The sequence below is a fragment of the Schistocerca gregaria genome, chromosome X, assembly GCF_023897955.1.
Source record: "Schistocerca gregaria isolate iqSchGreg1 chromosome X, iqSchGreg1.2, whole genome shotgun sequence".
NCBI classification, from domain to species: domain Eukaryota; kingdom Metazoa; phylum Arthropoda; class Insecta; order Orthoptera; family Acrididae; genus Schistocerca; species Schistocerca gregaria.
The window spans coordinates 470,148,054-470,174,051 of record NC_064931.1 but is presented as its reverse complement, the minus strand read 5'-3'; the positions used below and the strand labels follow the sequence as shown (position 1 = coordinate 470,174,051).

Genomic DNA, 25,998 nt, shown 5'->3' with positions numbered 1-25,998 from the left:
ACGAGCAAAAACGTCTTTTAAAATACTAAACAGAGTTTGTGATTCAATGTTGGGGTCTCATATAAGCCAATAAAGTTTTCGTTGATGATTAAAGAATCATCGACAGTACGAATACTAAATGACACTTGTTCGTGAATCGAAGAATCACTTGTTTCGTCAACCATAATAGAAAAACATTCTGTCTTCTTGACTGAAGCCAGTACCTTTCACAACACAGACTTTCCTAGTACAGCAATGATCTTGTTTTGAATATCGTGGGACGTCCACCTATACCCTGAACGCCATAATCAATCCTTAAACTTAGGTTTGTCATTCTTTCGGAATTCGAACTATTGAAAAGAAATTGAGTTTACATCTTCGTGTCCTCTAATTGCTAGCCCCTGTTGGCACAGAAATTGCGCGGTAGTAAAAATTGTCTTAAGGGCTAAATAGCGTTTCTTCATATCACTATCTAACTGGTCATTCAATTGGGAGGCCACACTTCGGTTAGTGATTGAATTTCGTTTCAGAACACCTTCATTATGCGTAAACGTCTTTTCATGAAGAAGGAATTTTTCCAAAGTCTTCCAGCTAGAAAACACTACGGAAGTAAATGCATTTTTTTAAAGAAAATTGTAATAGATTTTTGGCATCTCCCTCTTTGCAGGTTTTGCAAAAGACTTTTTCTGAAGTTGCTTCATATTTTAGCCATGTATATTTGATCAACCAAGACTTCTGAAATGATCTTCCCTTACCGGATTGTCCAGGTTTTGGCTGTGAACGGTTGTAGCCTGAAGACGACGAAGCAATTGACGACACAATAATTGTTGGAGGTTGAATTGCAGTATCATCAAAATCCAAGCGCGCCTTTTTAGTAACAAATTAACCAATGCAAATTTAATTCACAAAACACTAAGAGACTAAGGTAAACGAATAAAATATAGTCATATAAAGTAGTTCACTAGACACTAAATTCGGAACACTAAACACGTCTGCAGCATGCACTGAACGAAACTATCCACACTGAATGACTGCGACAGCACGGTGGACTTTATATAGCCGCGGCGTCATAACATCGCGAAGCGCCAAGGCGACGCGAGGCGGAGGGTTCCAGGCACTTCTGCTCCAGTCCTTTTGATGTCGCAGCAGCCGCAGTGCAAGCCCCCTGGCGCCAGACTTTACCCGAAGGTTCGCGCACCAGGACAAATTATGTGTGCGCGCAGCGCCGTAACACTATCATGATTCACACCACTCGTTCTCAGTTAACCTGCTTACTACTGTAATAATAATTTGTTTTAACTCATTAATGAATGTATTTTAAAAGGTAACTATCGTCAAACAAGGAAAATAAAAAATGCCAACATAATTTTGTGATTTTACAAAGCATAACACAACTAATAATTTTCTCAAATTATTAGGGGGCTCACCCCTCCCTGCCCTCCCCAACCCCCAAAACGAATTTTTAAGGGGGCTCGGGCCACCTCAGGCCCCATGGAGTCAGCGCCTGTGACTGCAGCAATGCCTTGTCCACATACTTACGAAGTACTGACATTCTAAAACGATAGTTGCTTTAGAAATCAATTCCAATTTTGTTGCAAAAGCTGTGTCTTATCACTTCCTCTCGCTGCTATTTTAACTGAGCTGCTAATTGTCACAACTAAGGGGCGAATTCTGACCCTGTGCTTCATATACATCCTTGCAACCTTGGAATAATAAACGTAATCGTCTGCATCGCTAATAGCACGTTGTTTCAGCAACAAAAGAAGAGAAAGTCTCTGAACAGGTTCGAAGCGAGTGTCAGTAACACAAAGCTGTAATCTGTCGAAATGTTTTGCTGTCAGTTAGTTCTATAGAACGTTAGAAACGTTGTTTCCAATTCTCAGAGTTTAATTCGTGGTACAAATCATGTAAAAGCCATCTTGTTTCAAACAGTGAGCAGTAGCACACCCACTTTTTCTACACGACTCTGTCCTTTTTTATGATATTTTATTGTGTCATGTCATCAGAGAAAACATCTGTAAAGTGTAGAAGTCCGTGAGCTCATTTACGATGGACTTATTTACGATTTATGAAAGAAATTCACATACGATGGAACAAAAACCCAAACGAAAGCTTTAAGTATCTCATTGAGAAGACATGCTCTAAGACAACATTTTGCTCATCTATTATTGTTAAGATTTCCTCATATGATGCTTGTTTGGTGTTAGATTGTGGTAACACTGGAAGGATCAGGACCCTTATGAAACAAGTATTTGATGCAAGATGCTTCGCTGTAAATCTGCCGAAGAAAACTGATCCTGTGCGTACTGCTAGCTCTGAAATGACTGTGAAGGATATTGCCAAAATCGCATGCCAGAAGGTTCAGAGTAGAAGAATAGGGCTACATGAAGTCCAAAAAGATATAACGTATTGTTGTGGTCAGCATTAAGGTATTTGTTTCTGGCATAAAGGGTAATAAAAACTTCTTTCCGCATTTCCCCAACTTTCATTTTTCACTGTACAAGGAACATTTTCTGCTGAATTGTTGCAGATAAAAAGATGAAATTTGCCATAGGCTTTTTTGCGTTTCTTACCACCAGAGCGATATCAGGGAGGGAAACGAAGCAGTGTCATGTTTCTCCGTGGTACCATGCTCGTCTCGTGATCTAAGGCAAGAGTAATAGCCAGATCAGATCTCGTTGGACTACCGATGTATATCACTTCAGTTTCTTCCTTTCCTTTGTTTCTCTGTTCAAACAGCCAGAACGGAATTCGGTAACAAAACATTAAGAAAGCCTTTGCGGTGTGTCAACTGAATGATTAGTCTACTTTTATTTTTTTTATTTTTAATCGTCAACCTTCTTCTGTACTGCAACAAACTTTATTCATTATTTATTTGTTAGTGTTACTATTATTATTTTTATTCGTTCATTTGCAACAGCTTTCCTACTCGTAGTCGTATTTGGTACCGGTGCACTTGACCAATGAATCTGAAAGAATTGAATGTTGACTGTTTCGTTACGCAGAATAAGTGCATTTATCCCAGCGTATCGTTCCAGCCCGATACTAAAAGACAACGGGACGCTGGTGACATAGTCAGGACTAAGCAAACAATTTCTGTTAATTTAATACTGTGGCGACAAATAAATTCGTGTTGCAGTATGTTACTCAACAATTGAATTTTCAGTACGGATTCTGCCTTTTTTACAGACAGCTGCGAATTTGTGCCTACGACAACGGTTTACAATCGATTTAGGTGCTGGTTATAGCTTTACAACTATAGATGGCACACTGTGTTTGATAATTATGTGCTGCTGCTCTTCCAATTAATTATACCGGTGGACACATTAGGGTTTCTTCTTGCTTTTATTTACATGACAATGTAAACTAACAAGGAAATTCCGGCTTATCAGGCACATGTACGATGCAATACCTCGCGAGAGGAGACATTATAGTTTGCTTTACGAATACCAAGCAACAACACTAAAAAAAGTCGCTGGAAAGATTCGGAGGAACCATCACTCAGAGGGATTTGTTTTCTTTTGATCATTTACGGACCAAACTCTGAAAGTATTTGTACAAACATTCGATATGCGAACCATGAGTGACCTGGCAGACGTCAATACGGTAATCGAATTCTTGCCATACCCGTCCTAGGATGGCATCGTCGACTGTGGCAGTCGCTTCCCGTGTTCTCTCCCGGAGTTCCCGGTAGAGGCGGTACATACGCTAGATCTGTAATGTGTCCCCACAGAAAAAAGTCTCACGGAGAGAGATCTGGGGATCGGGGAGGCCATTTCATGAAACAAAACTGAAAACGCTTGTGTTTGTCGTCGTCATTGAGCTTCTGCACCAGCTCCAATTTGAATGGTTTCATAGACAGCTTCTGTCGCAGGAAATTCCGCACTGTCATTGGAGTCATTTCGAGTTCACGGGATGCACGACGCACCGGTTTGTTTCGACTTCTTATAAATTTATCTCGTACGCGCTCCACTTTCACTTCACTGGGACGTCCGCTTCTCTTTGCCGGGCACAAGCAATCCGTCGTAACGAATTTGCTGTGCCAGTGGTAATTGTCCTTCCTTGTTGGTGGCTCCTTACCATACTTGGTTCTGCCGGCCGCGGTGGTCTCGCGGTTCTAGGCGCGCAGTCCGGAACCGTGCGACTGCTACGGTCGCAGGTTCGAATCCTGCCTCGGGCATGGATGTGTGTGATGTCCTTAGGTTAGTTAGGTTTAAGTAGTTCTAAGTTCTAGGGGACTGATGACCACAGCAGTTGAGTCCCATAGTGCTCAGAGCCATTTGAGCCATACTTGGTTCTAAGCATGCGTCGAACAGCTGTAGCACACTTGTTTTTGTCGAACTCTAACACACAGAAAGCTCGCTCCGCTCCTGAACACGGCATGTTGACGACAAGCGCTGACTATCGGGAAATTAACAAGCTACGCTGTGGCGGTATACATAAAAAAAACTGTCAGGGATTCTCTTCAAAATGACATCTGTATGATATCTGTACAATGTTTGGTTCTTGTGCAATAAATAATTGAAAGTGTTCCCGGACTTCATGTACACCCTGTACCTCTGCATTCTCGCAGTAGTCGTCAAATTCAATTTGTATGTGGCACAAGACTGCACGTAGACACAGTCGATTTCGATGTGCCGTGCCTTAGTTAATGAGTCAGTTAGTTTCACGTACCATGGATCATTTTTGCACGATAAATCATAATGATGTGAAACGAGTCATTTTACATTCACCTGGTAAATTAATTTGTAAATATGGCTATATTCTGAACATTAATAAGTTTCTTATTATTATTTTATTATTATTATTATTACTAAACATACAGATGTGAGTTAGTAATTCGTAGCCACCATCTTTTATACATTACAGTGACAGAAATTCTTCTACGGAACAGGAGTTCTCAAGGAGAAACTTTTTCAGTTCGTTTGTAAATTTTACTTCGGTGTCTGTCAGACATTTTATATCACAGGGTAGATTATCAAAAATTTTAGTTGCGGCATTGTGCAACGCTTTTTGCTCTGAAGAGAACCTTAATGTGGAATAATGACTGTAATTTTTTCTTCTGGTATTGTCATCATGTATATCATTGTTCCTTTTGACATCAGTGGATTATTTGCAACAAACTACATCATGGCATAAATATTCTGTGAATAAGGAGTCATAACGACGAATACCTGAAACAGATGTCTACATGATGATCATGTGTGAGCACTACATTTTATTTTTATAAGACGTTTTTGAGCAATGAAAACGTTCTGTCTTACAGTTGAGTTACCCTAGAACATTATCCCGTATGAAATTATTAAATGAAAATATACAAAATATGTCTGCTTACTGATTTGCCTATACCCAAGATTTACAATGATTCTAAGTGCTAAAGTGGGTGAACTAAGTTATTTAGGAGTTCTAAAATGTGCTTTTTCCAGTTCAAATTCTCATCACCATGGAAACCTAATAAATTTGAAGTTTCCACCATTTTTAAAATTTCTTCACCGTGTGTTGTATTTATCATTGGTGTAGTACCCCTAGATATGCAAAACTGAGTATACTGTCTATTGAAAATTGAGGGTGAGACCATTCGCAGAAAACCACTCAATGATTAGTGTGCATTACATATATATCGATCTAAGGTGATAAAATACGAGTGTCATCTGCTAAAAGTACTAATTCTAGTTGTTGTATATTAGACAGAAGATCGTTTACATATATCAGGAACAATAGCGGACGTAAGACAGAGCCGTGGAAAATCACGTATTTGATTTCTTCCCTGTCAGAATAGCAGCCCCGAACTATATTGGTCGAATTACTGAGTACAGCTTCCTGCTTTCTTTTGGTTACATGTAACATTATCCACTGGTTGGCTATATCATAAATCCTATAAAACTTCAATTTATCTAGGACAATAGTGTTATTAACACAGTCAAATGCCTTAGATAGGTCGCAGAAAATAGCTACCGTCGCTGTTTTATTATTTAATGCGTGTAAAATTTGGTGAGTGAACATGTAAATGGCATTCTCAGTAAAGCATGTCTCTCGAACTCCAAACTGTGATTTGCTGGGGATATTATTGGTGCTCAGATGATACACTATTCTAGAACACATTACCTTCTCAAAAACATTGGAAAACGATGTCAGCAATGAAACAAGTCGGTAGTTATTGACAGCTCTCCTCTCATCTTTCTTAAATATGGGTTTGACAGTGGCATATTTCAGTCTCTCTGGAAAAATGCCTTGAGCTAGTGAAGCATTGCATAGTTCAGAAAAGACTGGGCTTATTATGTGCATTTTTTCGTTTCACAATTCTTTAGAAAATCTACACTGAAGTCACCAAAGACTGCCTTCTGCTGTCCGACAGACAGCACAGAAAGGGGTGAAAATTTCTCATAAACGTGTATTACTGTTTCGAGATCTGTGGGGCTAGGTTAATTACAAATTACTTTTTATTCTATTGAAATAAGTTTTCGTTGCAAACCATCAAAGTAAATTTTTTGTTCGTTTGAATTTTGGAAAACCATTATTCGAGATGGAAAATTACCTGCATCATAAGAGAAAATGAATATCACTAACTTTGCTAGTATCTGGAGATAATGTGTTCGCATCTCTCCTCTGAGAGCCCGTATAAGACGAGCACGACAAATTTCGCTACGTAGCCGCCCATAGCACAGCTAAGAATTGGCAACATCGGTGCAAATATTTGGCATCCATGTGACAGTGCATTTACTTCTGCATGGGGTCCTGAATTGTTCAGATAAAATCATTTGGTAATCTCTTTCAACTTCGATGACTTACGCTGCGCAATCCTCATGTAAGATGAGACACTGAGACAGAAAATTTAATTCATGGACTCCAGGAATGCCGTACTTCAAATAAGCAACAATTGCTCTTACCTTTAATGTGGCGTTATGACATTCGGCGACGAGTATTGCGATGAAACAGCCCAGTTCCTAGCAGCGTCTCGTTAGCTCAGTAGTGCAACACGTTTTGGGACACAAGGACGGTGTGAGTTGTCAGTTCTAATCGCGGTGCAGACCAGTGCACCCTAGGTTCTTATTTTTCATTTTATTTAATCGAGCTGCAAATTGCTGGAAGAAACTTTTTAACAAAACCCGAAGAAAACCTTTACACAGTAAGTCTTCTTACAAGCCCGACATAGTAAACTGTGTTACTGGTCATAGGTATCTTCTTTGTAAATAACAAGCTTCTCACTATACAAAAGTCTCCGCAGAATTTCGATTCGACCGTCAACGATACTAATTTGAGTTTTGTTCGTCACGTAGGACCCATATTTTAGGGGAAATGTTACGAAAAGAATATGGTTCCTCTATGCTAAATCCGTGTAATAGCAATTAGGCACCCCTGTATACGTTTTCCAACATCAGAGTTTGCCACTCCCTTCCACTCTCGGTAGCTTCAAAAATTTTATTGGTTTAAATCGACCTGAATTCCTTAAATATCACGTTGGTCAATGTTAAGCTCTGGAATGCACCTGAAAATATGTAGAGTGTCTGGGTTTCCATAGAGCACGTACTGCAAGATATTCACACAGTTTGTCGCATACATTTACCGTAAGAAATCAGACAACGGTACATACGAATTCCCGATGAACAAATCGCATCATGAATCGCTTCTAAGGGGAAAAGAAGCGAGATATAAAGTATTGAAAAACGTAGTGGGGTATTCTCATTGGATGACAAACTATAAAATTAATTTTTTGCATCTTAGTAAACTACAACACTTCTCATATTAAAACAGATCGTCTACCTTTGCTGCCATCGAGCGTCAAATACAAATCATAGACACTTTTTGTGGAGCGTCGCTCGACAAAAGTAAAGCGTTTTACCCCCTCCAAAGCGATGACTAGTAGCTGAAGTTTCCGACACAGGGCAAAGATCGCAACGTCGCAGCGACAGTCGCTGTCGGGTACCAGTAAACGTGTCCTGGAGAGCCCATGCACATGCGGCGTTCCAAGGCAGACATTCTGCCAATAAATGTTATTGTACTGGTGGTTCACATAGTGAAATGCATTGCAACTGTGCTACCATCACACTCAGGACTTCAGCATTCAGTCTAAGTGCGGTAAAGAATTTTAGCAACTGGCGGTTTTGACAATATGACGTTGCACTGCTACGACATGCAGGTTGCCGATAGATCACAGGCCCAGACGTTGCTCAACAGCTCGAGCAAAGTACAAGAGCCGGCCAGAGCGGCCGAGCGGTTCTAGGCGCTACAGTCTGGAACCGCCTGACCGCTACGGTCGCAGTTTCGAATCCTGCCTCGGGCATGGACGTGTGTGATGCTCTTAGTTTAGTTAGGTTTAAGTAGTTCTAAGTCTACCCCCGGTAGCTGAGTGGTCAACGCGTCGGACTGTCAATCCTAAGGGCCCGGGTTCAATTCCCGGCTGGGTCGGAGATTTTCTCCGCTTAGGGACTGGGTGTTGAGTTGTCCTAATCGTAATCATTTCATCCCCATCGACGCGTAAGTCGCTGAAGTGGCGTCAAATCGAAAGACTTGCACCAGGCGGGCGGTCTACCCGACGGAAGGCCCTCGTCACACGCCATTATTATTATTAGTTCTAAGTTCTAGGGGACTGATGACCTCAGCAGTGAAGTCCCATAGTGCTCAGAGCAATGTTGAGAGTACAAGACTTCCTCCAGGAACTGCCGCCTCCTGCAGTGTTACCAACTTGTGCAGATAGTCGGACTTATTCCTAGATTTCCAGAAGGCTTTTGATACCGTTCCTCACAAGCGACTATTACTCAAATTGCGTGCATATGGAGTATCGTCTTAGTTGTGTGACTGGATTCGTGATTTCCTCTCAGAGAGGTCACAGTTCGTAGTGATAGACGGTAAATCATCGAACAGAACAGAAGTGATATCTGGCGTACCGCAAGTTAGTGCCATAGCCCCTCTGCTGTTCCTGATTTACATAAATGATGTAGGTAATAATCTGAGCAACCCCCTTAGATTGTTTGCAGATGACGTTGTAATTTACAATCTCGTAAAGTCATCAGACGATCAATTCCAGTGGCAATCGGCACTAAACAAAGAAATGTGCGAGGTCATACACATGAATACAAAAAGAAATCCGATAAATTTTGCGTATACGATACATCGCACAAATCTAAGGGCTGTCAATTCGACTTAATACCTAGAAATTACAATTACGAGCAACTTAAATTGGAAAGACCACATAGATAATATTGTGAGGAAAGCGAAATAAAGACTGCGCTTTGTTGGCAGAACACTTAGAAGATGCGACAAGCCCACTAAAGAGACAGCCTACATTACACTTGTCTGTCCTTTGCTGGAATACTGCTGCGCGGTGTAGGATCCTTACCAGGCGGGATTGACGGAGGACATCGAAAAAGTGCAAGGAAGGGCCGCTCGTTTCGTGTTATGGCGCAATAGGGCTGAGAGTGTCACTGACATGATACGCGAGTTGGGGGGGGGGGGGGGGCAGTCACTGAAACAAAGGCTGTTTTCTGTGTGGCGAGATCTATTTACGAAATTTCAATCACCAACTTACTCTTCCGAATGCGAAAATATTTTGTTGACACCCACCTACGTAGGAAGAAATGGTCATCGCAATAAAATAAGGGAAATCAGAGCTCGAACGGAAAGATTTAGGTGTTCCTTTTTCCCATGCGCCATTCGAGAGTGGAATGGTAGAGAAGCAGTATGAAAATGGTTCGATGAACCCTGCCAGGCACTTTAGTGCGAATTGCAGAGTAACCATGTAGATGTAGATGTAGATTACCAGCATGGTCATATTATTTGTCCCATGTCGAGATCGGCGCGGACTTAAAAGCCTCTCCGGTGGCGGGGCGCCGGTCAGGTTTTATTTGAAAGATTGTACGTGAATCAGCTTACATCTGTAATTTCCTGGCGCAGAAGATAATAGTGATCGTTGTGAACAATTTATTAGCACGACACTGACCGCCACTTTGCATAAAGTTATCTCAATATGCGAAACATTCCACAGAAATACCACTTCAGTATCGTGACATTCGAAGGTTCACTGTAAAAAGAAAACACTTCACACTGTTGTACTTGGTCGAAAGCATTTAAATGTCATAAGACGTGTGTATTTCAATATATGTATACAGCAGGAAAGGCACACATCGTAACCAGCGATCGCTACTACACTATCTAGGAATCGCGTCGATTTAATTCGGACAAATATCGACCAACGCAATTTAAATAAAATAAACATTTAATAACAAAGACACGAACATACTGAAACACAAATGAACATTTTAGTAGGAGAAATAATGTCTTCCAGCATACAATGAAGTATTTGTAAACCATAAACATACAAAACATACACCACTCTCCAAGGAATCTTGCACCTAGGTAATGGGTATGTTATGTTTACGCTACTCTCTAACGAAACCTGTGTAGTTGAGACAAAAGATACAGCTTGTAAGTTGTGTGTTGTCTTTCGGAAGAGTTAGCTGAAGTTCAGTGAATAACTGTTTACATAGAATAGGACTGTTACAAGGATTTCTACAATTAATTTACGGTGCATTGCTTGTAAGATACCATGTAATCGGATCGTTTAGTAACCAATGAACCATTTTCAGAAGCACAGTACAATTTGCTTATAAAGAACACTCGTCAGCGTGCTCTTAATTTATGGAGAATGTCACCAAAATGTGTCAGCGGAAATGCATGCAGAATGGTTTTCATGTAAACGCTGACCAATTCGTCCTACCTTCGTAAACACTTGACTGGAAGTTTTGCCATATGCGAAAGAAAACTGTTACCAACAGAGTTGCAAAAGTAGTGGTTCCTACAACTGTTACAATAGTCTCTCATGTCATTTCTCCAGCTAGGCAATAATTTTGTGTAGAAAGTGTCGTACGCTGATGAGGCCACGTTCACAAATGGTTTTCATGTAAACGCTGACCAACTCGTCCTACCTTCGTAAACACCTGACTGGAAGTTTTACCATATGCGAAAGAAAACTGCTACCAACAGAGTAGCAAAAGTAGTAGTTCCTACAACTTCTACAATAGACTCTCATGTCAATTCTCCAGCTAGGCAATAATTTTGTGGAGAAAGTGTTGTACGCTGATGAGGCCACGTTTACAAATCACAGGAATGTAAAGCTGAGAAATATACACCACCGGTCAACGGAAACCCCCAGTGACTTCGTCAAGCGTTGATCCAACGACAGTGGAGTGCGAAGGTGTGGTATGATGTTTCCCGAATGAAATTTTTCACTCTGCAGCGGAGTGTGCCCTGATATGATGTATTCGGAGAGCAATTGATAGGCCCCTATTTAGTTGCTGGTAACTTGAACGGGGAAAGGAAACACATTTGGCTTGTAAATAGAAAGTCGCTAGACGTATCCTTTTATTAATAGCTCGAAAAGGAAGAATTGTCAGACATGTGCTTATATAATTTTTTTCTGGTTTTGGTGTGAAGAATCTGTCTTCAAAGTTTGTAAAAGTATTTTTGCAACATCCTGGTAGTGGTAAGTTGCTATGGGACCAAACTGCTGAGATCATCGCTCCATAGTCTTACTCAGTAGTTAATCTAACTGAAACTAACTTACGCTAAGGACAACACACACACACCCATGCCCGAGGGAAGACTCGAATCTCCGATGGGAGGAGCCGCCCGAACAGTAAAAGGCGCCCTAGACCACGTGGCTACTCTGCGCGGCTGTAAAGTAGGAAATTTAACTGAAGACATCTTGAGAAAAATGGATTCACGGCTCTCTCTGCAGGTGAAAAGTCAGTTGAAGATCTGGTAAAGAAAACATGACAGAAACCAAGAAACCAGAAGAGAAGCCTTGAAAGGAAAGAAGACCCTGAGTACAAATATGGGACCTTCTCAAGAGGTGACACAAAAAAACGTTACGTTGAACCATAAATTATATTCCCAAAATTATTTTTTTAACGTTTTGTACCTTTTTTCAGACTCTATGAGGTCTAGAAGTATCAATTTTTGTACACTTATTTCTACAAAGCTAATAAACTTTGTCTCAAGCGTAAATTTTAAAATTTGAGAGTAGGATAAGATATGGGAAAAAGTGCTTGGAATTTTGACCAATATATTATACTTACATAATTATAATTTAAAAATTATTAAAATTCTCCTATTTCATGCACTGAAAAAATCTCACTAGAGTATCTTAGTACATGCGAAGAAATTAAACAGAGAAAATTTTGAGTAAATCTCTTGAATAGTTTCTGAGAACAAATAAATGTTTTTTTTTTTCAAATACAATTTTTAAATTCAACAAAAAGTTAAATATATATAGTCCAAGTAATTTAACAGTAAATGAGTTGATTTCACATAAAGCATGGTACAAAATTTCATTGTCGTATCTCCAAAACTGTGAATTTGGTGCATCTTTTAAATAGAGTGTGTTTTTCATGAACGTCCCCCTGTGCGAAGCTGGGGCGCGTCTCTAGTCTGCAAACAGAATGAACCAGAGCTCCACCAATAAACTACGAGAGGTGGTAGTGTGGACGACAACAAGAAAAAAAGTCAGTAAACATGGGCTCTAAAATGCATATCTTATGAGCTGTGAGCACTTTTTTAGTAGAAGAGTTGTTTTTCACAGTAGCGAAGATGAGCAAGTGGTCATAGCTCTTAGGATACGCACTTCAGAGCCCACGTTTACAGGACTTTTTGTCTTGTTTTTGTCCATACTACCACCTCTTTAAGTTCGTCGGTAGAATTCAGGTTCACCGTATATATTACGCATAGTCGGAGTTGATCTACTGCTGAGTCTTTCTTTGCTAAGTAGTCAACTGCTTCATTATTAGCGATTCCACGACTCCCTTTTACCCATAACGCATGTACTTCAACGGTAAATTTCTTTATTTCTTTAATGGCTACAAATGTTTACAGTATATACAGGTCAGTGACTTCTTCCCATCTGGAATGTTATAATTTATTTAAAATGCTTTTTGGTATTCTTCGGTAACACACCTTTATTGAATATCTCCGTTCTACAATAAATTGCTTATTTGATTGTCAACAGCTGCGCTTTATAACGGCAGCGTCGTTTCAAAGTGCTTTCCGTAAGACTCCATTAGTAGGTCTATACAAGGCGTAATCCATTTCTTTTTTGTTTTACAGCTCCCTGTACATATGCAATGTGTCTTGGCCAACCACTTTTAATGAATAGCTGTAGCTCGTGAAGGACGTCGCAAGTCGTTTATGATGTTGATGTTGGCATCACTGAACCCACAAGACGGTTGTGAGTTCTACTTTCGTAAATAGTTAGATAAATAAGAGATCAGAAGCTACTTCTGAACCTTTCTTGTTGCTATACATATAGGCGCAGTTACATTAGTGTAATGGTTAATATTGGTTTTTAATAAGGTGGAATGGCGCGAAAAGTATTTTTCTTTTCATGCGTGCAGTCGTAATTTACGCCTAATTTTACGAGGGAGAATTATACGAAAAGAGTAACATAATTTATGTTTCATTACCTCTGGTTTTTTTTTTATTGTATCTGTGCAGACCTAAAGCATCGACGGCACACCGGCCAACGCAGCGCCGCGAAACGGCATCAAGAAGGCACTGGCCTGCGCTCCTATGGAAAGAGTGAGCAGCGCCACAACACCAGGAAGACAGAGTTCAGCGGCACATTGTTGATAGCCCCACTTCAGTAGCAGAGTACGAGAGCGTTAGTACTGAGTAATATCAAGACGACACTTAGCCTGCATTCTGTGGATGTAATAGTGGATAAATGTAATTGCACAGGAGGCACAGAGACAATCAGTTAAGTTTATTTCCTTTTTAGAAATAAAATATACAATTATGCTGAAGTGTTATGTACAAATCTCTATGAATTCCGGCCAGCCACCATCGCAACTGCTCTCCTTCCTTGTCTGTGTCGGTGCTGATTCCCACAGTAGCCAACACATGCCGGCCGTTGGGGCCGAGCGGTTCTAGGCGCTTCAATCCATAACCGTGCTGCTGCTACGGTCGCAGGTTCGAATCCAGCCCCGGGCATGGCTTTGTTGATGTCCTTAGGTCAGTTAGCTTTAAGTAGTTCTAAGTCTAAGGGACTGATGACCTCGATGTTAAGCCCCATAGTTCTCAGAGCCATTTGAACAATTTGTACCAACACATCTGGCGATGAGGATTCCAGGAACAACCTGCCTTCGCTCTACACCGCTCCGGCACAGTTCGTTACTAATAAAATGGTTCAAATGGCTGTGAGCCCTATGGGACTTAACTTCTGAGGTCATCAGTCCCCTAGAACTTAGAACTACTTAAACCTAACAGCCGCGCGGGGTTAGCCGAGTGGTCTAAGGGGCTGCACTCTTGGACTGTGCGACTGGTCCCGTGGAGGTTCGAGTCCTCTCTCGTGCATGGGTGTGTGTGTCCATAGGATAATTAAGATTAAGTAGTGTGTAATCTTAGGGACTGACGACCTTAGCAGTTAAGTCCCATAATATTTCACACACATTTGAACACACAAACCTAAGGACATCACACACATCCATGCCCGAGGCTGGATTCGAACCTGCGACCCTAGCAGCAGCACGGTTATGTACTGAAGGGCCTAGAACCGCTCGTTCACAACGGCCGGCATGTGTTGGCTACTGTGGGAATCAGCATCTACCCAAACAAGAAAGGAGAGCAGTTGCGATGGTCGCTGGCAGGAATTCATAGAAGTCTGCACATAACACTTCAGCATTAATTGAATATTTTATTTCTAAAAAGGATAGAAACTTAACTGTTTGTGTCTGTGCCTCCTGTGCAATTACATTTATCCACTCTTACACCCGCAGAATGCAGGCTAACTGTCGCTCTCGTACTCTGCTACCGAAGTGGGGCGACCAACAATGTGACGCTGAACTCTGTCTTCCTGGTGTTGTGGCGCTGCTCATTCTTTGCATAGGAGCGCGGGCCAGTGCCTTCTTGATGCCGTTTCGCGGCGCTGCGATGGCCGGTGTGCAGTCGATGCTTTAGATCTGCACAGATACAATGAAAAAAAAAACAGAGGTAATGAAATATAAATTATGTTACACTTTTCGTATGATTCTCCCTCGTAAAATTAGGCTGGTTTCGAACCTGCGACCGTAGCGGTCGCGCGGTTCCAAACTGAAGCGCCTAGAACCGCTCGGCCACAACGGCCGGCGCGTCACTAATATTTCTCGCTTTCCTTCAGAGGTGTATTGCTACTAAATGTGTTCTTTATTGCATGCTCGCCGCAATACTTTCGCTATTTGTGTATTCTTGTTTTTTGGGGCGCTCCTCTCATTAAAATGGCCCCTAGCCGCCTTCTGCACCGCGTGCGCCCTAGTCTTGTTTGCTGCTGGCTTTGATCTATGCACCTTTTCAGTTTCAGAACCACCAAAAGTCGCCGCTGATGACGGCAGTCCAGCAGCTCATTAATGCACAAGCCGCTGCTGCTTCAACTCTGCCACGGCACCTAGACACATCAACGGCACCCAGACACATCCACGGCACCGACTCTGAGCATTCCACCGTTCCGAGCGTTCAACGAGCAAGAGAAATGGGACGAGTACTACGCTGAGTGCGACGCTCATTGTAATACCCATCAAGTACGAGGTACCGTGGAACTTTCTTGTCTTGTCAATGGCCTGCACAGGAGTTTACTGCCTTGCTCAGAGGTTATTCCCGACTAGAAAGTCGGAGTTGCTAGTTTTTGAAGACTTAGTTTCTGCCCTCACATAGTATTATCAGGATAAGGTACAGGTTGTTGCAGCTCGCTAAAAGTTCTTTCGATTGCGGAAAAAGCTACAATAAAGATACCGTCAGTGGGTCAATGAAATTCAGGGTTTGGCACTACACTGTCGTTTTTAATGTAGCTGTGGAAAGTCCTATAGTGATGCAATGATTCATGATGCAGTCACGTAAAATGTGCCAGACAGTAGGATTCATGGACGCAGTCTCAAACATTCTGATCTTACTTAGAAACAAGTGTTGCAAACTGAACGTCAGAACTGGTGTGATACCGTCGTGGACTACTTTGAGGTAGCTTCTAATTGGTAGTGTAATGCAAAGTGTCAACGTGAGTGTGTGCTGTGAAATCGTGCCCCTGCTGCTTTTACATGCATTAAAGATAAAACTTCCGTCGCTGAATGTGACTTGCTTTGCTTCTGGGAGGCCAGGTCATGTACAGTCTGTGTGCATGCAACAGGAAAAGAATTCTACCCATGTCCGCTCTCGTAAATGCAGAGCATCCTTTCACTCAGTGAATGTAGTTCTTTCTAAATCAGCTACCGGTACTGTTAATGACCAAATTCAGGCCGTGCCTTCACCCCACGCAAGTGCAGTGCAACGTCAGTCAAACAAATAGCTTGTGAACTTAGTCATTGCCGGGCACTGCGTGTGACTTCAATTAGACACTGACGCTTCTGCTACATTGCTTAATCGTGCCACTTGGGAACAGTTGGGCTTACCGCAGTTAACAAATTCTTGCACACAACTTAGTGCGTATATTGGTCAGCACATACCAGTGCTTGCTACATGTAGTTTGCCTGCTACATTCCAGTCTTACACCAGAACAGTGACATTTACAATTTTGCTTTCGCGAGAACGTGAAAATATTTTTGGTTTAGATTCATTTGATTTGTTTGGTCTTCATATTCAGCATAATGTACTTTCTTTTCCTGCTTCTAACGCAAAAAACCAGTGTTATTCAGTTGGTTGCCGAGTTTTCTGAGTTATTTTCTGAAGGACTCTGGAGAGAAAATAATTTTGTGGCAGAGTTTACAAACGAAGGACAATGCACAACTAAAGTTTTTGGTCGCATCCCGTCCCTCACGCAGTTAGACACAGTTGCAAGTAAACTTAAAGAATGACAAGACAATGGTGTAATTGCTCCTAATCAGGCAAGTCAACGGGCTTCTCCTGTAGTAGTCTTACCAAAGCCTACTGAAAAACTTTGCCTCTGTGCAGACTTTAAATCCACTGTGATTCCACAAACAATAATTCCCACTTATCGGTTGCCTCGGTTAATGGACAGGCTTAATGCAGGCCGCCATTTTCCAAAAATTGACCTACGCGATGTGTATTAGCGAAATCCACTAGACGAGATGTCTCAGAAAGTGTTTGTGGTCAACACACATTTAGCGTTGTTTAAATTTTTGCACTTACCCTTTGGCTGTGCTTCCACATCTGCCATAGTGCAACGCTACTTGGAACAGCTTACTGCAAACGTTCCCTTCTGTTCAAATTTCTTCGACGATAGTGTGGTGTCAGGGCTTACACCGGAGAAACATCAGTAACATTCGCACACTTTTTCAAGTGCTTTCAGCTGCAGGTTTTAAGTGTCGCCTGGACAAATGTGCCTTTCTTCAGACTTAAATTCAATATTTAGGTAATTTTCTTAATATCCAAGGTGTTCATGCTCTTCACTCACATTTATGGCGATCCGGGACCTCCCTGCCTCATGGAACGTGACGGAATTGCAGTATGTTCTCGGGTGGGCGACATATTACATCCGGTTTATACCCTACGCAGCCAAGATCGCGGCTCCGTTGCATCGTTTGCGCCGTAAGAATGCTCCTTTTGTTTGGACCAAAGAGTGTCAGGTTGCATTTCATAAATTTGAAAATGCCTTGTTGAGTGACAGATACCTTGTTCATTTCGAACCCGCTAAGCCTGCGGTTTTGGCGGTGGACACTTCCTTCGTACGGAATCGGATCCGTGTTCTCCCACAGATTGGGTTCACATTGCAGGCAGATTGTTTTCACTTCAAAGTTATTGACAAAGACTCTTTGTAACTATTTGCAGATCGAGAAGGATTCGCTCGCTATTATCTACGGCGTGACAAAGTTTCACCATTATGTCTGATCCGAAGTTTTTTCTAGTGACGGACCATAAGCCTTCAGTCTTTGTTTCAGCCGTCCAAACCTGTTCTGCCACACACGGCTCAGAAGATGCGAGGTTGGGCTTTGTTGTCACAGTATCAGCACGAAATAGTGTACCGGGCCACGTTGAAGCACGCCATGCTGACGCTCTTTCTCACCTGCCTGCTTGTTCTGATTCTGAATTCGATGCTACTGCCGCATCTTGTTGTGAAATCGATGTTCAGGACGTTGAAATTCTACAGGCTTTTCCACGACACTATAGGAAAATTGCACAGGCCACAAAAGCAGACCTTGACCTGAACGTTTTATTGCATGACATCTGTGCTGCTTGGCCTCTTCCAGTGAAAAACATTCACAATTCTTTTTTGCACTGATATTTTGCTCTTCGGCATAGTCTCTCCGTCCAGCAAGGTGTGTTTTTATTGCAAAATGACTCTGGATAATCGCGTGTGCTTATTCCAAAAGTGTTGCAGAAAGACGTGTTGCCATTGTTCCACCAAGGACACTGGGAACTGTACGCACAAAACAATTAGTGCGTTGGCACTGTACTTAGCCGGGCATGGACGCTCACGTTACTGGAAATGTATCGTCCCCGCTGCGAACGTTTTCTGTTCGGCAAAAGTCTCAATCACCGTGGCAACGAGTGCATGTTGACTTTTCTGGTCCCTTTTGAAACAGTCGTTGGCTTGTTACTATGGATTCTTTTAGCAAATATACGTTTACAGTGCCTATGAACTCGACTACGTCGCATAGTACATTTCAGACTTCGTCATTTTTTTTTCGTGGAAGGTATGCCTAAGGTGTTGGTTACAGATAACGGACCACAGTCTACGGACCCGGACAGTCCATCGCCGGTGGAGCTTCATGACCTTCGCCACCGCACGCTTCTCCAGTTGTTGCACCCATCGCAGAGCATGTATCGCTTTGGGCCTAATGGTTCTATTCTTTACAGAGTTTTCGGTCTTACCAAGCGCTGGGAGACAGGAACGATTTTTCGAAATTTGGACGCTTGCATATATCTACGCTACTGGCCATTAAAATTGCTACATCACGAAGATGACGTGCTACAGACGCGAAAATTAACCGACAGGAAGAAGATGCTGTGATATGCAAATGATTAGCTTTTCAGAGCATTCACACAAGGTTGGCGCCGGTGGCGACACTTTCAACGTGCTGACATGAGGAATTTTTCCAACCGATTTCTCATACGCAAACAGCAGTTGACCGGCGTTGTCAGGTGAAACGTTGTGATGCCTCGTGTAAGGAGGAGACATGCGTACCATCACGTTTCCGACTTTGATAAAGGTCGGATTGTAGCCTATCGCGATTGTTGTTTATCGTATCACGACACTGCTGCTCGCGTTGGTCGAGATCCAATGACTGTTAGCAGAAAATAGAATCGGTTGGTTCTGAAGGGTAATGCGGAATGTCGTGCTGGATCCCAACGGCCTCGTATCACTAGCAATCTAGATGACAGGCATCTTATCCGCATGGCTGTAACGGATCGTGCAGCCACGTCTCTATCACTGAGTCAACAGATGGGGACGTTTGCAAGACAACAACCATCTGCACGAACAGTTTGACGACATTTGCAGCAGCATGGACTATCAGCACAGAGACCATGGCTGCGGTTACCCTTGACGCTTCGTCACAGACTGGAGCGTTCTCGGGTTCGATTCCCGCCGGTGTCAGGGATTTTCTCTGCCTCGTGATAACTGGGTGTTCTGTGATGTCCTTAGGTTAGTTAGGTTTAAGTAGTTCTAAGTTCTAGGGAACTGATGACTATAGATGTTAAGTCCCATAGTGCTCAGAGCCATTTTGAACAGACAGGAGTGCCTGCGTTTACTCAACGACAAACCTGGATGCACGAATGGCAAAACGTCATTTTTTCGGATGAATCCAGGTTCTGTTTACAGCATCATGATGGTCGCATCCGTGTTTGGCGGCATCGCGGTGAACGCACATTGGAAGCGTGTATTCGTCATCGCCATACTGGCGTATCACCCGGCGTAATGGTATGGGGTGCCATTGGTTACACGTCTCGGTCACCTCATGTTCGCATTAATGGCACTTTGAACAATGGACGTTACATTTAAGATGTGTTACGACCCGTGGCTCTACCCTTTATTCGATCCCTGAGGAGCCCTAAATTTCAGCACGATAATGCACGACCGCATGTTGCAAGTCCTGAACGGGCCTTTCTGGGTACAGAAAATGTTCGACTGCTGCCCTGGACAGCACATTCTCCGGATCTCTCACCAATTGAAAACGTCTGGTCAATGGTGGCCGAGCAACTGGCTCGTCCTAATACTCCAGTCACTACTCGTGATGAACTGTGGTGTCGTGTTGAAGCTGCATGGGCAGCTGTACCTGTACACGCCATCCAAGCTCTGTTTGACTCAATGCCCAGGCGTATCAAGGCCGTTATTACGGCCAGAGATGGTCGTTCTGGGTACTGATTTCTCAGGATCTATGCACCCAAATTGCGTGAAAATGAAATCACATGCCAGTTCTAGCATAATGTATTTGTCCAATGAATACCAGTTTATCATCTGCATTTCTTCTTGGTGTAGCAATTTTAATGGCCAGTAGTGTAATTCAATGACCCGCTGGGTTGCTTCACTGCCAACAGAACCAGATTCGAGCTTGTCGATTGAGAGATTCGCTGGTCGGCCCGGTTAGAGCTTAGAGAGCATCAGTACTGAGTATTATTAAGACGACACTTCGCCTGAGTTCTGCGGGTAGTAATAGTGGATAAATGTAATTGAACAGGAGGCACAGGCACAAGAAATTAAGTTTCTTTTCTACATCTACATTTACATCTTCATCTACATTCATACTCTGCAAATCACATTTAAGTGCCTGGCAGAGGGTTCATCGAACCACCTTTACAATAGTTCTGTGTTATTCCAGTCTCGTGTAGGCGCGTAAAAAACTAACACTTATACCTTTCCGAGTGAGATCTCATTTCCGTTATTGTATTATGGTGGCCGTTTCTCCCTATGTAGGTCGGCGCTTACAAAATATTTTTGCATTAGGGGGAGAAATTTGGTGACTGAAATTTCGTGAAAAGATTCCGCCGCAACGAGAAACGCCATTGTTTTAATTATGTCCATCCCAAACCCTGTAACATTTCAGTGACACTCTCTCCTCTATTTCGCGATAATACAAAACGTGCTGCCCTTCTTTAGATTTTTTCGATGTACTACGTCAATCCTATCTGATAAGGATCCCACACCACGCAGCAGTATTCTAAAAGAGGACGGAGAAGCGTAGTGTAAGCAAACTGAACAGCAAGAGAACAGTTCCGCTGGTAGATGGTTGACTTGGGAGGGGAGTATGCCAGCGGATACAGAAAAAATTATCTGTAGATTACCAGCTCATAAGTTTTGTGAAACAAAGGGCTAGTATTAGCCAGATAAGAGAAAGTTTAGGACAAATGTAGCCTACAAGGATTTTAACAACGATCGGGTGTTACGTTAGAGTTAGAAACAGCAAGGCTAAAAATAAGAAATACCATTTTAACGGCGACCTGGACAAAAGAGCATCTGCTAGCACAAATGTGGGTTTTGTGGAGGTTCTGTGGAGCCATGATTAGCCCTGGGTTAACTCTGCTAAGTGAGTAAATATGGAGCTCCTTCAGACACATTCAAAATATCACATTAGTGATGTTCTAGTATTTGTTGTATGAAGGTAGCCATATTAGTGATGTTCTAGTAGCTGCTATAGATGGGGATATACTTCTCATTGCCTGCGCCTGAACAGGACGATCAAGACAGTTTATCAAATCCATTAGCAGTAAATATAAGGCAGATACACAAACACACATATGCAAATCATTGTGGGTGCTGGGGTCAAATGTGGCACAGGCTTTGTCAAATTGGCAGACAGTATTAAAAGAAATTAAATCGACAGAATCCAAGTTCATCTTATAAGAATACACGGAAAGTAGAAATCAACTGGTTTCATAGAATATTGGGTGTGAGGGTAACAATTAAAGTAGATAAATTTTTGATTTGCGAGCTCTTAGTAGCTGGAAAAAACTGATGTTACTCTCTCAACAACGTATAAGCACAGGGATAGAAAATCTTAATGAAAGTGGTTTTAAGTTAGTTACCTATTCATGTAGATTCAGTATGGATAAAGGAGTTGTCACATACATAAAAAGGAATATTAATACAGAAATGTAGTAATAAGTAAATTTTAAACGAAGATTAAAGTTCAACTCACACGGACGACGAGGTCATTAGAGACGGAGCACAAGGTAATGTGTTAGGCTCCTCAGTCACATATTTCTGAAACAGAGTTGCTCAAGTTGATGAAGGTAGTAGTACCCATATATATCAAGTATTAACGCAAGATGAAATTGAAGAAACACGTGCTTGTCCTGTGGTAAATGTATAGTCAGATCACAATGGACGGTCGGTACTCTTAGATAACGTAGCTTCATGTACAGTTCAGACACACGAAGAAAGCAGAGATGTCGATTAATAACAAAACTACTGAAGATTTTAAAAGAAACTAAATTTTTTTTACTGGGTAAAATTTACAATGCGCCTGATGCTAGATCTAAATTTAACAAATTTACAAGTTTATATCCATTTTTGAAAGTTCGTTTCCTAAATAGATAATTAAAATTAATAATATAAAAGTCATTAAGGAAACCATGGATCACTACAGGTATCAGTCTCTTCACAACGAAAAGCGGATAAGTACAAAATACCCACAACAAGTAATGATCCAGAGGTACTTTCATTTCGTAAACAGTACCGTAGCATATTAAGAAAAGTTGTAAAAATCAAGGAATATGCACATTTTGTCTGTAACTCATACATCAGACAATAAAATGAAATAAATATGGAATAATGCTAAGAGAGACAGGAAAAGAAGCCATACAAGATAACACTATTTCCGTTAGAGATTAGAGACACTGCAAAAAACAGTTCATGTCGAGCAGATATTATCTTTTTAGAACAGATGAGAAAATTAGTGCAAACAGTTTAGAAGAGAAAACAAGACACTACATCGAAGAGGAAATGCAGTGGATAACTACTGAACGAAAAATTAATCCAGTACCTTCATCTCAAATGAAGTTAATCATGACTAAAAAGTAAAAGTTCATATGTGGTGGTTAGTACGTCTAATAAGGCAAGAGGACTGTATGAGCCTATAGTATGCATGGTTCTTATTTGCCTGTGTAATGCATTATTAATTCAGGGTGCATTCACAGACAGTTTGAAATGTATCATTTTTAGGTTTCTTTACCAGAAAAATGACTTCACAGATGTCGGTAACTACCCCCCAGCATCATTTTCAAAAAGTTTTGAGAAGGTAATGCACGCATGGTACTCATTCACTTGTTTCATAATGGGATGCATAGCTAATCACCGTTTCTATTTCAAAAGGGCCACTCTACTGAGTCAGCTATTTATACATTTTCTGAGCTTATTATAAAGTCTTCAAATGATAAAGCATGATATAGCATTTCTTTACCCATGTTACTACATAAACACGTCACTGTTTTATGTTGTTATCAAAATATCGGAAAGTTGGTGCCAAATTTACTTCATGCCTTTGTACAATACTCTAATAAATGTTTAGACGAACATAGAATAGATATTTCTCTAGAACATACGCTGTACGGAGATATATATAAAATCTATATTTCTAAATAAAGCGAGGACATCATTTACCGTTGTCACGAAAAATCTCGCAAAGTTCTTGACTGATTTACTTACAATTTTACACGATACACTATTAAACATTCGTACGGACGTAGATTTACATATATTACTATAAAAATCGGAAAAACTGTTAAAAATATCGAAATATTCTGACTTACTTCAAATTTTTACACGATATTCCCATAATTGTCCGGATGAAAATAAGCTACAATTTTTAATATACATGTTTTACACATAAATCTATGATAATAAATATAGAAATCTTCTTCAATAAAGTTACCAAAATTTCAGAAAAGTTTGTGACGGGTCAAAAGATTTCGCCTGCCGTCATGGATTCTTTATCGTTTCGATACATTAATTTAGAGGTTGGAAAAATGTTAAAACCACGGGGATTGTTGTAACTCTATTACTGTTATGTAACTCTCACTTTATGTCTGTATATTACAGAAAAACGAACAAAAGTCCGTGTTTGAAAGTAAGAGCAAGTTGCAGTAAAGACTCTCCATGCCCCGATAGGAGAAGTCAGCATTAACTGCCCATCCCATCTCATCTAGCTGACCACTACACGACGCAGGGAAGGCGGCATAAGAATAAATATTTAACTGTTGAAAGGAATGGAATCATACGACTGACAAAAAAATTGTTCCCCTATTGTTAACATGGGTAAGATAGATCTACTTGAGATGGTGGAAAGTCACCATTTGATACCTCGTGTGACAGTCGCCTGGGAAAGACAGATGACGGGTAATCTGGCTGAGATCAAGAATAGTTAATTTGTTGGGAATATCGTCGCTGAGCTGGTTTGAGCTGAGATATCGATTTAAATGTTGTAGGCACTTTTGATCACTTAGCCGGTGTGATCGGTTACTAAATGATAGCATTGCAGTGTGTCTGCCTAGAACAGATTTCGTTACGTAAGAGAGGATCAGGGTACATTGAGGTCAATCAGTTTTAGATTTGTGGTCGTAAGTTTTTGAAAAGTTTAGCTACGACACTGTATATTGTAGGTGTGATAGTTGTCGCTGTGAAGATGTGAATATTAATTATTAGTGGTCATGGGAGCAATAAGTGACGGGCTATCGCGCTGAGCGAAAGTTTACGCACGAATTGTAGAAGCTGTGTTCTGTGTTTCGCAAAGTTCGATGTTTAGAAGCGTTGTAGTCAGCCACTTAACTGGAATATTATGTGCGATTCGTGGTTACCCTGGAGCGCACAAGACATTGATAGTCGTTGCGATTTTATTTAGTGGTTTTTGAGGTAAGTATGCTCTAATATTATTGAGTGTTTGTGATAATTTTGTTGTTGGTGTAGGAAACACACTCTGATGCTGAACTTTTAATACGCACTACTGAGTTAGTGGCGTAATATATATTATGTACGTACCGTTGAGTAAGAGTCTCAATCGGTGATTAAGCTTGCATTTGCACAGTGTTTACATTGAGGGAATACAGCTATTGTTGCCCCCGAATGTGTGACAGCAAATAGTGCGGATAGTTTAGTATCCTATCGAAACTAATACATAAAAGCGAACGACATTCCATTGGTTGTTAGAGTGAAAAGTGACAATTCAAACAAAGACTGTTAGTGAGCACGCGTGAGCCAACACTTGAAGAAACTGAGTTTTGTCTAAAACTTTAATTTAATTCAGAATACAAGCGAAGGGTGGCATGTAGGTTTAATGTTTTCAATTTTGTCTTTCCTATTTCCGTTTCATGTGGGATTGGTTTTGAGTCACTCCTTCACGATAAAATTTCAAACTTGTGTTGAATTTATTGAACTACAAGTAAATTAAGAAGTAAAAATAAAATGTGTGTTACAAACATTCATTTAGTGGAAAGGATAGAATCCCCACTAAAGCTACTTACGCAAGTAGTTTAGGAAGGAAAATATATCATTTTGATCTGCAAAGTATTCAAAAGCGACAATCCCAAACATAAGTCATTTTCCGGCAGTGTCAGAGACAGCGAAAAAAGGAAAGCTATTTGTCGTAATTATATTCAGTTACAGAAAAGGTTAATTAAATACTGGAAAAGAATCAGTTGAGCGATTTAAGGAAGAAATAACTTCCTTACGTAAAAGACTATTTCAACTGCTTAAAAGAAATAAAGATAATAAGCTTAAAATATAAGAGATTAGAGGCCTGAGGAGTAAATACTATCTCTGAGTTAGCTGACGCTCTATCGGCGGTCCATAGTCAAATTATAACTCTGACTGCATTGATCGGAATTCCCGTAACAAGAGTTTTGACATTAATGTCTGAGAATTCTGTTTAATCACTAGAAACCGTAAGTAATAGTATTGGCAACTACGATTAATATTTATACAGTATGTTAATGTGTGCTAAATTTAATGAAGTAATTTGACGCCACCGTTGTAGACTCACCGATCGATAGCACTGATTGTGATAAAAAGTAGCCGAAGTAATCTTGCACAGAGAAGTTAAGAAATATATTAAAATATTGTAAAATTCAGTTGTCCTATTTGATTGGTGTCATAGTTTGGTTAATCTGGAGTGAAAG

At 41.0% G+C, this 25,998-nt stretch overlaps 1 long non-coding RNA gene and 1 other non-coding gene across 2 annotated transcripts in view; one reads left to right on the top strand and one right to left on the bottom strand.

The window, feature by feature from the left end:
- LOC126298383 (uncharacterized) overlaps positions 1–25,998 on the bottom strand; it is a 454,333-nt gene that overhangs the window by 81,582 nt on the left and 346,753 nt on the right. The window lies entirely within an intron of this gene.
- Positions 8,313–8,387, top strand: Trnad-guc (transfer RNA aspartic acid (anticodon GUC)). Its single transcript has one exon. It is a non-coding gene; the product is annotated as a tRNA-Asp (tRNA).